We start from the raw sequence: 16,928 nt of genomic DNA, 5'->3' as shown, positions 1-16,928 counted from the left end.
GCCCGTTTTTTTTTTCGTCACCCTGTATAAAAGCGTTAACTTCAGTCAAAATTGGATTTCCTCCTTTAATCGGATTTTTTTAAATTATCGATTTTTGATACTTATCGAACGCTTTCCGATACACCATCAAGAGAAAAACACTCCCAAACATTTCAAGTATCTTTCTATAAAATTTCACAAAAATCAGCTTCGCCTTTCCGATTTTATAGAAAACATAGGCACCCACGCACTCACACATACCCACAAAGTTTCTTTTCATGTAATAGTAATAATCATATATTACCATATAATAATAATATTTAGTTGTCAGATATAAATATGTAATGACGTTTTCATTGTTAATCGCGTAGATTAAATTGTCGCATCTTTAGTAAATCTGTTTTGTTTTGTTGCATTGCTATTGTGTTTCCAACTTCGGATGTTTTGTATTGGAGAAGAAGTTTCTCTGAAGAGAGGAAATAACTATTGGCAACGTTATAGCGACATGCGCGTTTAAAGAGATTGTGAGGTGTTAAAACCGAATTAAGAAAAAAATAGGATTCAAAATAAATAAACACAAGCTCTATAAAAAGGGATAATGAGATTAAAAGAGGGGGGAGACTGAATTAAAAAAGTGGCGCATATTGATTATCGATTTTGACGAGTTGTCATTATGGATATTTCAGGTTGATTACATCGATCCGAGTAAGAAGAGGAGATCAGACGACGGAGAAAAAGAAAAAAAGTGAGAGATGGAATGAGAGAAGCAAGCAGAGAGAGAAAGAGGATAAGAGAGAGAGAGAGAGAGAGAGAGAGAAAGAGGACAGAGAGAGAGAGAGATCAGATGAAAAAGAGAAAACGAAGGAAAGAGAGATTGGAAAGGCAGAAGTATGGGGGAGATTTAACGAGGGGTAAAAGAGAGAGAAAGAAATAGACTAAGAGAGGCAGTGTGAAAAGAATAGGGAAGATTAGATGAGAGAGAGAGAGAGAGAGAGAGGGGGAGAGAAAGCGAAAAAGAGAGAAAGAAAGAGAATGAAAAAGAAAGAGAGGAGGTGAGAAACGGCGAGATAAATGTGTGGATTAAACGAGAGCCAAAGAGAAAAGCGAAATAGAAATAAAGCGAGCTACATGGATAGATAGATAGATAGATAGAGAGAGAGAGAGAGAGAGAGAGAGAGAGAGATAGATTGCAAGAGAGAGGAAGGGAGAGAGAGAAATTGAGAGTAAGGATATACAGAGAAGGGAGATCAAATTTTTGCCCAGAAAGGCGACATGATTTCATTTTTCTTTGATGAAAACCGGTTTTCATTTTTTTTTCGTTGCAGACCATCTAGTAGTTGGCCATTTGTGTACAAATCCCAACAGCGATACGAGCTGAAAATGACATAATGTTCGACGAGCAAAATTGAGATGCGCCGCTGTACAACTCATGCTCTCAACTGACCCAAGTTATGAAAACATGACCATTGCCAGCACCCTCAAGATGCAGCGCTAGATTTCTACGATTAACAGGGACGTGCCAAGGGTGATGAAAACAAAGTTTCCGGCTACGGCTATAGTTTTTGATGTGCTTTCAAATGAGGGCCAGATGATGACATTTCACATTTTCGAAGTCGGCTTGAAAGTCAACATCATAGTATGCCTGAATGTGCTGGACAGTGTGGTGGTCTCTTGGTGCCATAAGATGGCCGCTCGCAGACTCTGGGTATGACACAAGGCTACGTGCCGGCCCATAAGTCAAAAAAGAATAAGGCTTGGCTTCAGAAGGAATGCTCCGGCTTCGTACCTTTCTCTCGCTTGCCTCTTACGTAAACCTGATAGACTACTCCGTTTGGTCAAACGTCGAGAATATCACCAATATGACATCCCACAATACCAAAGCCAGCCTGATTGTCGCCATACGTCGAGTATTCGCCGTACTCTCACCGGCACTTATGGAAAGGGCATGCTCCTAATTCCAGACCTTTATCGAGGCTATAATTGAGGTTGAAGGCGGCTACATAGAATACATGCCAGCTCTACTACATAATCAAGTGTCCTGAATTGATTTTTCAATAAAATTTAAAAAAGAAAACTGAAGTGTTTTCTTGAAGGCGAAAATTTTATCGTGCCACCTTGTATAATAACATGAAATAAAAAGATCGAAAATTTTAGAAAAGGAGAGAAAGGAAAATAGAGAAAGAGAGGGTGAAAGAAGATAGATGTCGTGAGAGACAGAAAGAGAGAGAGAGAGTATGAGTGAAAGAGTAGGGAGAGAAGAAAGTAAACGACAGGGAGATTATAAGAATGTGGAAGCGAGAGAGATATATTGAATTCAGAGATGAAAAAAGTGAGAAAAGAAGAAAAAAAAGCAAGTAAGAATAATGGAAAAGAAAGACAGAGAATAGATAAACAACGATTGCTTAACGCAAGATAATAAAACTGGAGCTCATAACAATGGCGGCCAAACATTTAATAATTAAATATGAATTAACTTGTCAGTATGTCCAGTGTCAAAAAACCATCATCATCGCAAACATTAATTAACGAGAAACTAATTATCTCCATTTATAGTCGCTCTTTTTCAGTTAAAAATCATTAAAATCATTTGCTCTCCTAAAATTTAAAAGAAAAAATCTGGCTACCTGTTTACGGTTGGAGAATAGAAAATATGGCACGCATTTTATCGGACAAAGGATCTGTTTTAAAACTAGGTTAGGTTGAACAAGAGAAATAGAAAATAACTGTGTTCACAAAATAAAATTTACTCTAGGATAGCGATACAAAATAGTTTTAAAACTAACAAAAACAATAGGAAATAAACAAATAAATAAATAAGATAAACATCAATATACATAAACGATCACACATATATGTATGTATATATGTATATATATATGTGCATATATGTATGTACACATATATATATATATATATATATATATATATAAACTAACAATAAAAAAAAACACTAACCTAGTTTTAAAACAGATCCTTTGTCCGATAAAATGCATGCCCATTGGCTGATAGGAAGGGGCGCGGTTGATACTAGAAAAGCTGATTGGCTAACTAAATCCGCAATAGAAGAGGACCATATAAAAACGATAAACAACCACAGAATTCGCGCATAAGCCTGAGGAATCCTAGAGTGGATGAAACGCAGAATATTCAGTGTAGCTTAATCGCGATATATATTTTATAAATTACTAACTAGCTCTACCTACGTATTGAGCACTTTTGAAGTAAATAATTAAAGTTTACGCATGAATCTATACTTTCGTATATTAATTGTATGTGAGTAAATGAAGTAGTTATATATATATATACATATATATATATACATGTATGTTTGTATGTATACATGAACATGAAGTTATATAACTATATATGTTATAAATTTTTTATAAAAACATTAAAAATATGTAAATCACATTTTGAAACCAGTTTACATATCTTTTAGCCACGTTCTTAACACGTTAAAAAGTATTTTCTTTAAACACGTGACACTTCCATAGTTAGAGAAACTTTTATGTACTTGATACTGAAGCATATAAAAACATCCAGATTTTAAACGAAACAGTAATCAAAGCTGCCTGAAGACGACTGATGAAACTCAGTAGAAAGCACTTGCAAAAAGCAACCCAAAAAAGAACATATAGACGAATCCTACTATAGCACTTTCTTGCACAGATTGGACCGAGAAATAAGAATGACAATTCGAAACATTGAAAATTTACAAAAAATACTCCTGATCATTAATGCACATGGTCATAATGATGCTGTCTAACTACACAATATATATATATATATATATATATATATATATATATATATATATATATGTGTGTGTGTGTGTGTGTGTGTGTGTGTGTGTGTGTGTAAACAAAAGCATATATTATTTTTTTATTTTTTTGATATTCAAATATTATCTTATTTTAACATTTCTAAAATATGTTCACATCGATAAAAGTTATCCGTAGACGCGTGTTTCTTGGCATCACCGTCATCAACATTGTTGCTCTTTTTCGATAGGAGAAATAAATATTCGATTATTTAATAAAAAATAATAAAAAAACACATTCCTAAAAAACAATAGGAAAATGGTCAAAGTTACACATTTACCTCTTAGAAAGCAACACTTAAACACAAGTAAGCATGACTTCAAAACTGCGTATATTTCTAATAAATATTAATACCAAAAGAATATATATATATATATATATATATATGTGTGTGTGTGTGTGTGTGTGTGTGTGTGTGTGTGTGTGTGTCTGTTGCTGGCTATCTTGTTCTTGCTTGTTGCTGGATCTCAATATTTTGAACCGAGAGAGAGACTTAGCTGTCGTACAAAGCTAAGACTCTGTAACATCATATTTGTATAGATACTCCCTCAGACATTTGGGATCATGGATTTTAAATGGCTGAGGGAGTGGCACTCGTCTGACAAGACGTTGCAATCATCATATATATATATGTGTATGTGTTTGTGTGCGTGTGTGCGTGTGTATACATGGTAATATCTATGTATTCGTATTCATGCAAAAATCGAAAATACCTGAAAATGAGTTTGAGGCATATAGCCCCCAGAAAACTGTATCGACGTAAAAATTCCTGTAATTGGCGGGTAAGACATAGATTGTTAATGGGTCGATCAACTGTAGCTGTCAGGTCTTCCCCTCGAGTCACACGTATTGATTTGCTTCTGTCAATGTCCATTATTAATTCAAAAGCATTTACTTTATGCTATGATGAATACATGTATTATCAAAAATATAATTTTATTTGTATTTTTTAAAACTCTTTCACCGCCTATCTAGGCCCGGGAGCCACTCGATGATAAGAGGTATTTCGTGTACAGTGATCAATGGGATAATACCGTAGTAATCGCTAGTAATGGAGATTTGATAAAGTTTCTTACTTTAGGGGGCGGTTCAACAGGAACTTGTTTATGTTAGACTTGAAGACGTCCATGTTATAATCAGATGGGAAACAGGCAAATGAAAGAGAGTTCCACAGGCGTAAACTTTGAAGAACAAAGCTTTGTTAATGGAATCTACGTTTTGATTTAGGCACTGATAAAGAGTAGGGAAAATTACTGCCAATCGTTTCAGCTAGACGGGTGTTTTTCGTGAATGATTGGCGAGGGGGCACCAGAGATTGGAGCTCAGACCAGCACTTCTCATGGAAGTAACGATAAAACAACGGCATGCTCGCAACGTCCCTTCTGTAGGAGAGAGGTTGCAGGGAAGAGAAAAGGGCATCCCCCACTAGGCTACGAAGTCTATCTCAAGGCAGGATAGGCTGTTTTTTAGCAGCTCCTGCCCAGATATGGTAGCAGTATTCAATCCTTGGACGTACTTTGATTTTATACAGATAGAGAATTGCATCAACAGTGAGATATCTACTGGAGCGGTAGAAGGATCCCACCATTTTTTCCAGCGACCTTGGCAACAGGAGTAAAGGTCAATCCTAGAAGCTTGCCAAACATGGAGCCTCCTCAAGACGAGAGCAATCCATTTCAATTGATAGCGGATGGGGATCAGAGCGTTGATTATGTAAAGATAGAAGCTTGGTTTTAGATGCATTAAAAGTAACCAGCCACCTCTTCCGCCATTTATACACTTTTTTATAAACGTATACTTTTTATTCCTTATATTTTTATATTATAGTGTATCATTTTTTTTCTTTATTTTATTTAGTTTCATACGTTTTTATATTTTATATTTCTATACTTGTCCTGTAATGTAGTTAGTTTTTCTTTGTCTTGTATTTTCATTTTTATTTTACTTTGTATTCTATTCATATTTTTATTTTAAAACTCTTTCCTATTTTTATACATTTTAATAAACATATACTTTTATTCATTACATTTTTATATTTAATAGTACTATTTTTTCTATTTTATTTAATCTCATACTTTTATATTTTTATTTTTACTAGTTTTGTTATATAGTTTTTTTTTTCTGCGTCTTGTATTTTTATTTTTAGTTTATTAAAGTTTGTATTTTATTTATATTTTTTATTTTTGTTTTCAATCGCTTTTGGATTTTTATACCCTTTTTATAAACGTATACTTTTTATTCTTTATCCCTATATATATATATATATATATATATATATATATATATATATATATATATACTGAACTCATTTTTTCCCTCTGATGTTGCACCTTAAAAGGATTAAAAATCAAGACATTTCATGCAATTGTATTATGCAAAAACTGCGGCACAATACCTGAGGTATATTATAGGCATATTACCTCTCCACTTCCTCGATAATCGTAGATTCCTATTTTTTCTGCTGAGAGTTCAGTGCACAAAATCGGTTAAAATCAATGGAAGTAGTAAAATCTTTTCTCTCTAATTAATTCCTCCCACCCCCGTCACCACTTACACCGTTGAGGGATCGTTCACAAGGGACAGTTACGAACGAACGCCGGTTTCGGTTTTCTGTACATCGTAGTTACTTAAAAAAACAGGAATTAAATTTTGCCGTGCCTTTCCGTTATATGCTTCGTATTGGACATAACACACCACGGAATTAACTGATAGCGAACATTCCCACAAACATTAATTCTTATTTCACGCTTACTTTTACGTTGCTTGATTACTATTTTTTCCCCAACAAGATTTCATTTCTTATTTTTATAAAATTAACATTTAAAACATAATTTCCGTTGATTTCGTTTTGTAGTTGCTTCGCTGTGTGTTTTTGTTTTTGATTTTCCGAACATGTTCATCATTTTTTACCCTTATTTTTGGTGTTTGCTTTTCCAATTTCTTTTTTTAAACAGTTTTGACGTTTGTTCGCATTTTTTTTGTTTGTTTTGGTTTCCGATATTTAGTCGCGGTCGGTCGGTCGGTCGGTCTGTCGGTCGGTCTGTCCATAACACTTTTGAGCTTGGCCTTTTTGGTTAAGATCAAAGGTCTGTTGTTAATAGATGCTGTTCTTAAGTTTTTGTAGTATCTTTCCGGCAGATACAAAGACCATATGTGGGGGCAACCTGACATATAAGACCTTGATCAATGTAGGGACAACCCTTCATACCAATTGTCACTATCCAGCTCCCCTACTCCCCGGGGAGTTGGTTCCCATTTCCCCTTCACTCCTCACATTAAAAATCGGTCTTGTGCCTTATATGCTCGGTGGGGGGGGCAAATAAATACCCTTTTCTTGGCCTTTTGGCTAAGATCAAAGTGTAGTATCTGTTCCGGCAGATACTGCAAGCAAAGACCATATGTAGGGGCAATTTCGCATATAAGACCTTGATCAATGTAGGGGCACCCCTTTATACCAATTGTCACTATCCAGCTCCCCTACTCCCCGGGGAGTTGGTCCCCATTTCCCCTTCACTCCTCATATTAAAAATCGGCCTTGTCCCTAATTTGCTCGGTGGGGGAGCAAATAAATACCCTTTTTTGGCCTTTTGGTCAAGATCAAAGTGTAGTATCTGTCTGACTACAGGCTGTTCTTATGATTGTAACTTTGTGATATAAAGTGGGGGGTCACCAACTTTGCAACCAGTCAGTCTCAAAGCCAGTCAAGTCATTCTCCTGATCATTCAAGTTGTTTCTGCAGGATTCCAGTTATTTTTTAAGCATTCAAATCATTCTTAAGGCCATTCAATTCATCCTTAAGTTCATTAAAGTCATTCGAAGTCATTTATTTAAGTCATTTCAGCCAATTTTTGGCCATTTTAGTTTATCTTTAAGAATTTCATGTCAATCCTAAATTCACGCATTCATTCATTACACGACAGCACGGGACTAATGGCTACCGGCCTTGTTTTTAGAAGTTTAATATCGTTTTTTTTTTTTTTTTGATATTTGAATAGGGATATTACTTCGCTTATTCTTTACTTTACCCGTTCCCTTACACACACACACACATACACACACACACACATACACACACACATACACACACATACACATACACACACATCCACACACATACACATACACATACACACACATACACACACACATACACACACACATACACATACACATACACACACATACACACACACATACACACACATACACATACACACACATACACACACACATACATACACACATACACACATACACACACACATACACACCTCCAAAATCCCGGGCAACACCGGGTACCCCCATTAGGATTTTATATTTCATTGTGCCATTTGCTTTTTTTTTCTATTTTATTTAGTTTCATACTTTTAACATTTTATATTTCTTTTTTTTTTTTTTTAGTCTTAGATTATATTATTATCAGGACCCGTTAACCAACATTGCTTGGTTATATGGATAGCATAACCGATATAGAACATAATTGTTAAAGGACCCTCTCGAAAACAAGTATTAAACTATGGTTACTGTTGGCGGTCACCGCCGTACCTGGACACTGGCGGCCGTGGTCAAAATGAAATAATCTTCCTTCAGTCAGAAGGGATTGCTTTCCAGTGGCAGCTAGTGGAAGCCACTGTCTGTTATTCTCAGCATTGCTGGTTACTGACGATTAGTGTTGGTTTGGGGCGTTAATCTGCAGGTACTGGCCGAGTCTAAAGAAATCATTTATTAACTCTTTCGATTGAGCGAAAACAGCAGAAAGAAACTGCTTTCTACTGATGACAATATCTTTCAAGTCAGCCATCGATTTTCTTCTCGGTATACTGCACGCATTTTCCCCTAAAAAGTTGCCCTCGCACATCTTCTAAATGATAAAATATTCCACAGAAAGTAAAAGTGGTAAAAAAAACAAATAAATAAAAAATATGTGTTTCAGTAGCCAATAAAATGTACGTTGAAACCTACTTGCATAATATTTTTGCATTTTAACTTTTTTGAAAGCGTTTAATCAGTGGTAAAATAAATATGTCTACATAAATCACAACTTTTAAATCCAGGTAGTCCTTCAATAATATAAAAATAAATTTAATCGTCACTTTGAACAAAAAAATAGTATATACAATATATATATATATATATATATATATATATATATATATATATATATATAATATTGATAATCGCTCACAAATCGAAAATTAAATATTGGTATCCTTAAGGAATTTTTTTAGGTCCGTTTTGGGGTTGAGGAGTAGTCAGTATTGTGTGCATATTTGTATTCCTAAACCAATGCTCTGTCTACATTTTGAGAGAGTTACGTCCGAGCAAGGAAAGCGCAATATGTGTAGATTATATTTTATGTTAATTCCCTGTGTGCAAGGAAAGAGTTGGTAATACGTGTTAAAATGTAATAATTCTAAATAAAATATGTTAGAGCTAAACTGATGTAGATGTAACGGTTCCAGTCTTTAATGTTAATCATTTTATCAATGTTTTTTTTTAACAAAAATGCACCATGTGTAGAAGTTGATTTAATATTGTATGCTTGTGCGATTATCAAGTGTTCAAACACGGTGTGTATATTTATTTTACTTATGCATGTAAGTTAACTTGCTGAATTTTGCAAATTATTTTGCCAGTGTTTATGAAATATTAGTATAATTTTAAGGTTACGAGTAATAAAATTTATGTTTTTGAGCGATTATACTGTGTATCTTGGTTATTTAGCACTATCGCGCCCTGTAGAGAAGTGTCTTTATTGCCTCTATCATAAATTTTGTTAGGGAAAGTATGCAATAGTTGCAATACACTATCCCCTCCTCACGTGTGTATCTAAATAATCATATGACTAATTCAATGAGCGGCAATAAATACATAAGTAAAATAGAGAATATAATGAGTGTCCAAAGAAGAAAAGTATGAATATATAAATAAATTTAAAAAATGAACATTAATCATCTTACTGCAGCATATATATTTTGTGCAATCATCGTCATCCGCTTATAGGCGATCAGAATTAGAAAATACAGTTTTATTCTAATAAATTCGTTAAAGGATACCCCGGAAGTTTAAATCCAATTCTTCTTTGAGTCTCACAAGGCAACGTCAGGCGAACGACGAAAATGCCCGGATTATATCGAGTGAGCAAAATGATATGCAAGCGACAGATAGCTAAAAATCAGACGAAGAAAAAGAGGGGGGTATATTTTATGACTCAATCAAGCGTAGTATAAATACCCCAACGTACCCATGTTAATCATGGCTTTCGGAATAAACAACCCCAAGCTAGAAAGCTGGTTTTAATAGACCGTTTAAACGTATTAGGCAAAAAATTAGATCATCAATTTTTGGGGGGATTAAACTAGGTAAAAATAGCACAATAACTTTCCATACACAAAGAAAACAAAATATGTATTCGTTTAATAATTCAAAGCGACAAAGCTTTTCTAACACCTTTAAAAAAAACTGGGGGAAAAAAAAACAGTTGCTAATAAGAAAAATATAAAAACACTTAAATGTGTGAATTTATTTGGGTAAATTTTGTTTTATTTTATTATTTTGTTCGTTTTTTTTTTTAATTTACGTTCGTTCGTTTCCCAAGATTGGATAATTAGATTTACAATATAAGAATTATAGAGTTATAATAAATAATAAAAGTAGATAAAATACTAAGGTATTAAATATAAAAAGATAAACATTGATATAAAAATAAGTATAAAGTACAAAAACATAAAGCGACAAAAAAAAACATTGAAAAACATGAAAATACGAAAATAAAGAAAATATACAGTAGGAGAAAGGTCTTAAAAGCAGAGGAGTAGATATGTTTTGCAAAGTTTTTAGGTTTTTCCTTAGGGTAAAGCAGTATAAAATATTTAAAAAAAAACACATTAAAAATAGAATTTCCGATGTGGAAAATGCAGTGTCTTCCCAGTTTAAATAATGATTCAAGGTAACATGTTGCAGTTGGTAATGGAACTTTGGCATTATTTTAGGATATTAAAGCTTGGGCTAGAATATATTGAATGAACATTACCCCAGTTTTCCGGAAGTAAAAGTTTTGAAACGACACTTAATTTCAGAATGTAGTTTGTGATTCCAAGTTTCTCATGTTCGGAGGTAAAATACATCGGGCATTAATTGATTATGTATGTGTTTCTTATTTCAATTCTCGTATCCTAAAAAGATCCAAGTACCTTATACTTCTAATTCTACAAAGATAACCTCTTTTACAGCTTAATGTAATTTCTATCTTATTCTTTCCTGTTTTCCCATACTCTTCCCCGTTATATTTCCATATCATGCATATTTTTTTATTAATATCGATTTTAGCTTTAGTTTTAAAGATATTAAAATACACATTCGTAAAGGAATAATAACGATTTAATTAATCCTGACCCATATTTGGAAAAATTATTTAATAAGTATGCGAACCGGACGGTGAGGTAACTGATACTTATTTCCGGCTCCCGACCTCCAAAGTAAACATGAAAACACGCGTTTTTCTCCCTTGACAAAAGATTTATCTCGAAAATGAGGGATTTTCACAACACCTACTATCTTGTGCGACACATTATGTTAGTAATTAAATATATAATAATGGAAATTTCGTACATATTTTCATTATTTCCTTACTTGTATATATATATATATATATATATATATATATATATATATATATATATATAATTATTTTTTTTACTATAATAATTAAATACCTACAGACACTAGTGTTTCGGGATTCTTCAGTGCAGGGTGTCACAATTACTACCAGTCGAACGATTCGAACCCCGCGACACGAGACATCTCTGGCTCCATTAATCGTGTGAAATAGCGTTGAATTTTAAACATTTTAATTTAAATGTTCATTACGTCAGACAGACAGTGATCAAATCGTTATACGACGATCTACGCATAAGAGCTAAATTGACCGACTTTTATTCAACAGAAAGTGCTCAACGATAAGAAACGTATTTCTTAAAGGGGCTGTCATAATTATTTTTTTTACTATAATAATTAAATACCTACAGACACTAGTGTTTCATCCTTTCGGGATTCTTCAGTGCAGGGTGTCACAATTACTACCAGTCGAACGATTCGAACCCCGCGACACGAGACATCTCTGGCTCGATTAGCGGAGGCCGTATCCATTCGGCTACCATTAATCGTGTGAAATAGCGTTGAATTTTAAACATTTTAATTTAAATGTTCATTACGCCAGACAGACAGTGATCAGATCGTTATACGACGATCTACGCATATGCCTTATTTTTTTAACAAAAATTGAAATCTGTTAAAATTCAGGTAATGATCATGTACCAATAAAATCAATTAATTGATTCAATTATTTAAGAATCATGATTATCAGATTTCTTCATCGATTATGCATATAATATTTTCTCAAAAAATCAAGACAGTACACTATAAAATAAGAAAGAATATTGCATATTTTCTTATGAGAATGAGAAGAATATTGTATATTTTCTTATGTTTTAAAATTTTTTATAACAATTTAAAAATTGTTAATATCATATCATTTTAAAAATATTGACAAAATAGCTACTCGTCAGACAGAAAAATACACTCGTTATACATATATGATTACGTTGATAATCTCGATTTTAAATGATCAAGCTGTTAGAACCATCTTTACATCATTTATATATTTTCTTCTTTATATTTATATATTTTTGCACGATTTTTGTCTGATGAGTCGTAGACGACGAACCACGTGTCAGTGGATAATTACATTTTAAAAATAATATATATATATATATATATATATATATATATATATATATATATATATATATATATATATACCGCTCCCCATGTGGGGGTACCAAATTGGTTAAAAGGGAAAATTATTCCCAACTCGCATTTAGGTAAAAATGCACTTCCGTAAATAATTGAATTAATTCAAAACATATCGCTAAAACCAAAACAAAACAACATCTAAGTAAATCGCGATATATCCAGACAGTCGGCGAGATGGTCCAGGGGTAAGGGTTTAGGCTCATTACCGTTGGGTCCCGATTTCGAATCTCGCTAGATACAGCCACTCTGATGAGTCGTAGACGATTAAACACGTGTCAGTGGATAATTACATTTTTAAAATAATATATATATATATATATATATATATATATATATATATATATATATATATATATACTACCAGTTCAGCTTGGGAACAATGTACTGTTCATAATTTTATGTGCATATATATATATATATATATATATATATATGCATATATATATGAAAAAATTTGACTTGCGTCCTAGTGTGACCTAAATCTAAAATTTCAAGTGTTTAGACCCTAAATTGTAAGAGGAGTTGGTAGAGTTTGCAAAGTCCAATTCTAAACTCTGACATCTTGGCAGCCAAATTTTCGCAAAAAAACTGATTAAAAAGCGTGTTGCATGTCTAAATAACATTAATTTCAAATATTTTTACCCAAGATTTACTGAATAGTGTGCTAGAGACTGCAAAGGGAAAATCTTTTGAACTTAAACCTCCTGCTAGCGGAATTTGCGGCTAAAAACGATTAAAAAGCTTGCCCTATGGGTGAATATACTTTATATAAACTTTCCAAATGTTGAGACCAAACATTTGCTGAGAGGTCATTTTTTTTTTTTTTAACTTTGACCAAAATTTTACTCCTTAACTATTATTGTGTTGGGCTGAAACTGAATTAAAATGTTTGATCCATGTCCGAAACACAAACATCTAAAATTTCAAGTGTTTAGCCACCAAATTTGCGGAGGAGTGTGGCAAAATTTTCAAAGATCAAATTGTTAAACTTTGACACTTTTACAGCCAAATTTCTGGTCGAAAACCGCTTAGAAAGATTTTCTGGAATCTCAATACCGTTCATGTACAAATTTCGAGTCTGTAGACTGAAAATAGACAGAGTTATTTTGTAGAGAAAAGTAAGCAGACAGACAGATACACAGACAATTTCACCTGTATATATGTATATATATATATATATATATATATATATAGTGCTCGAGAAGAATATGGCTGAACAACAACGTTGTGGTGCTCTCCTATACAACACGCCAGGTGAAATAAAAAAGACCGCTCGGCGAATAGAAAAGATATCAATCATATTCAATCAGAAGTGCTTGAATAATAACTTGCTGCTAATTATACAAATATATACATGCATATATATATAGGGTGACTTAAAATAAACGGGCCCCGAGTCCACTATACTACTTAGAGTAGGGACCCGTTTTAGTTGGTCACTCTGTGTATATATATATATATATATATATATACGTATATGTTTATATCACCTCTATTCATCTTTATATATATATACATATATATACACACACATATATATATATACACACATATATATATATATATATATATATATATATATATATATATATATATATATATATATATAAAGTACCTATTTACAATGCCTCCCCACGGGACAGAACAAACCGAGTTATGTTTCGTCTTTATTTCGATACTGCCTCTTGATGAATAAAATCAAGAAAATAAAAACAGTAGTGAAATTTTTAAAAACTTTTCTTATAAAATACAATGCTGGTCTATTTCGGAAAAGGAAAAAGACGTTGGAAATTCAATAAAGGAAGGGAGCCTTGCGTTGTTAAAGAGAGGGAGATTTTTATAACGTCATATAGCCGTTAATACATTTATAAAAGATATGACGCAGTTATTCTTCCTAATAAAATATGTCTTTAAATTCATATATAACAGTGTAACTGAAATGAAATGAGTGTGTTTTTGTTAGGTTTCATTGAGATTGTATGTATTAATTATTATAGGAGGTGTTTCTATGGCGTGAAAGGATGAACTTGTATCTTTAATTAAATTATGTTCTTTCAATATAAGATTACTTATTAATGACGCTAGATTATAGAAACATCCACGTTGTTTACCAGTGCCTGAATTTACGATAAGCGCTGATTCAAGAACCTCCAGCACGGTTTATTCAAAATAAATAAAACTATTTTTGCTTGTTTGAAGTCAAAGGTATGATTATGCTGCAATGAATAAGACAATAATGCATTTAGAGAATTGCTATTTCTTACATCTGTTTTATGTTCATTGATGGCAATATGATTTTTGCTTATTGATACTGGAAAATATTTGTGTGGCTGCGCGCTTAGCATTTAATATGAAATGTGTGGGATTTTACAAATTTTTCACAGTGTTTGTAAGGAATTGTAATTTTTCGTCATGATATTCCGGACTGCAAATTCTGAATGCACGTAGGAAGAAACCAATTATCATACCTGTTTTTATTTTGTTATTATGCTGTGAGTAGAAATATATGCATGATTTCTGTGTATAGTTTTGCGGTGAACTTTGAGCGTTAGTTTATTATTGGATTTCATAATAAGTATGTCTAGAAAAGGTAATAAGTGGTTGTTTACTGTTTCATAGGTGGGCTTTGTAGAGGATTCGACTGAGTTTGATTTGTTTTTAATGTTTTCTGTGAAAAACCGAAATGTCATCAATGTATCTAAAATATTCTCTTTTTGGAAGTAATCTAAATTTGAAAGGGCAAGATTCTAAGAATTCTAAGTAAAGACATCTAATACTCAACTCAGATAGTTACCCATGTAAAGACCGGAATTTTGCTTGTAGAAATTGTTATTGAATTGAGAATAAGTCATGTCAGTTATAAGTCTAATAATGAGTCTGGGGGGAATTTTTATGTGTTTATGGAGTAAATTTGAACATTTTTTAATGGAGATATTATTATCTAATGATTTTATATCTAAGTTGTTTATAGGTTTATTATGTATATTAATGTTATTTATCTTGTTGAGTAAATCTCCAGAGTTCATTATAAGGGAGGTGCTGATCGTTCTCAGTAGTGGAGTCAAGATGTTGGATATGGCCCGTGCAATTTTATGTGTTGCACTACGGATGCCAGATATGATGGAGCACATGGGAATACCAGGCTTGTGAGTTTGAGGGAAGCCATAAAATGATGGAATATTGGGAGTGTATTCAATATATTCAGTCCATGTTCTGTTGTTTTTAAATATGTTTAAAAAAAATTGAAAGTCATTTTTATTTCACTATTTCGTTAGAATACTGCTATTCTCATCATATATATATATATATATATATATATAGAGAGAGAGAGAGAGAGAGATAGATAGATAGATATATATGCATGTATATATATATGCATGCATGTATATATATACATATATATATATATAGAGAGAGAGAGAGAGAGAGAGTGAGAGAGAGTGAGAGAAAGATAAATGACAATGCAGCTACATTCAAAATTTCAATATTCACTGTTTTGTTGTTTTTAAATATGTTTTTCCAAAAAATTTGAAAGTCATTCTTATTTCACTATTTCGTTGGAATACTGTTATTCTCATAATATACATATTTACATATATATATGTATGCATATACATGTATATATATACATATATATATATATATATATATAGAGAGAGAGATAGAGTTAGAGAGAGAGATAAATGACAATACAGCTACATTCAAAATTTCAATATTTTATAAATTTTACATTTATTTATGACACTATGAGAAAAATTTCCTGTTTTTACAGCAATTGTTTCGTAGAACTAATAATTTATTTGTATGACGAATTTATTCAATGTAAATCCCGAAGAAAAGAGAAATTTATTTGTCTTAGAAAACATTTATATATATATATATATATATATATATATATATATATATATATATATATATATATATATATATAGTAATTTATAAAATATATATGGCGATTAAGCTACACTGAATATTCGGCGTTTCATCCACTCTAGGACTCATCAGGCTTATGCGCCTGAGGAGTCCTAAAGTGGATGAAACGTCGAATATTCAGTGTAGCTTAATCGCCATATATATTTTATAAATTACTAACTAGCTCTACCTACGTATTGAGCACTTTTGAAGTAAATACTTAAAGTTTACGCATAAATCTATACTTTCGTATATTAATTTTATGTGAGTAAATTAAGTAGTTATATATATATATATATATATATATATATATATATATATATATATATATATATATATATATATATATATATATATATATATATATACAGTCAAGCAACGTCAATGCTCGTGTTGTTTAAC

The 16,928-nt window shown here is 32.2% G+C and overlaps 1 protein-coding gene and 1 pseudogene across 1 annotated transcript in view; one reads left to right on the top strand and one right to left on the bottom strand.

Annotated features, from left to right (window-relative positions):
• The window catches only part of LOC145259584 (protein amalgam-like), a 987,333-nt gene that overhangs the window by 103,651 nt on the left and 866,754 nt on the right, over positions 1 to 16,928 (bottom strand). The window lies entirely within an intron of this gene.
• LOC145260118 (U2 spliceosomal RNA) lies at positions 7,126 to 7,250 on the top strand (annotated as a pseudogene).

The sequence above is a fragment of the Euprymna scolopes genome, chromosome 35 (assembly GCF_053919585.1).
Source record: "Euprymna scolopes isolate OS-2025 chromosome 35, ASM5391958v1, whole genome shotgun sequence".
NCBI classification, from domain to species: domain Eukaryota; kingdom Metazoa; phylum Mollusca; class Cephalopoda; order Sepiida; family Sepiolidae; genus Euprymna; species Euprymna scolopes.
This window is presented reverse-complemented; position numbering and strand designations above follow the sequence as displayed.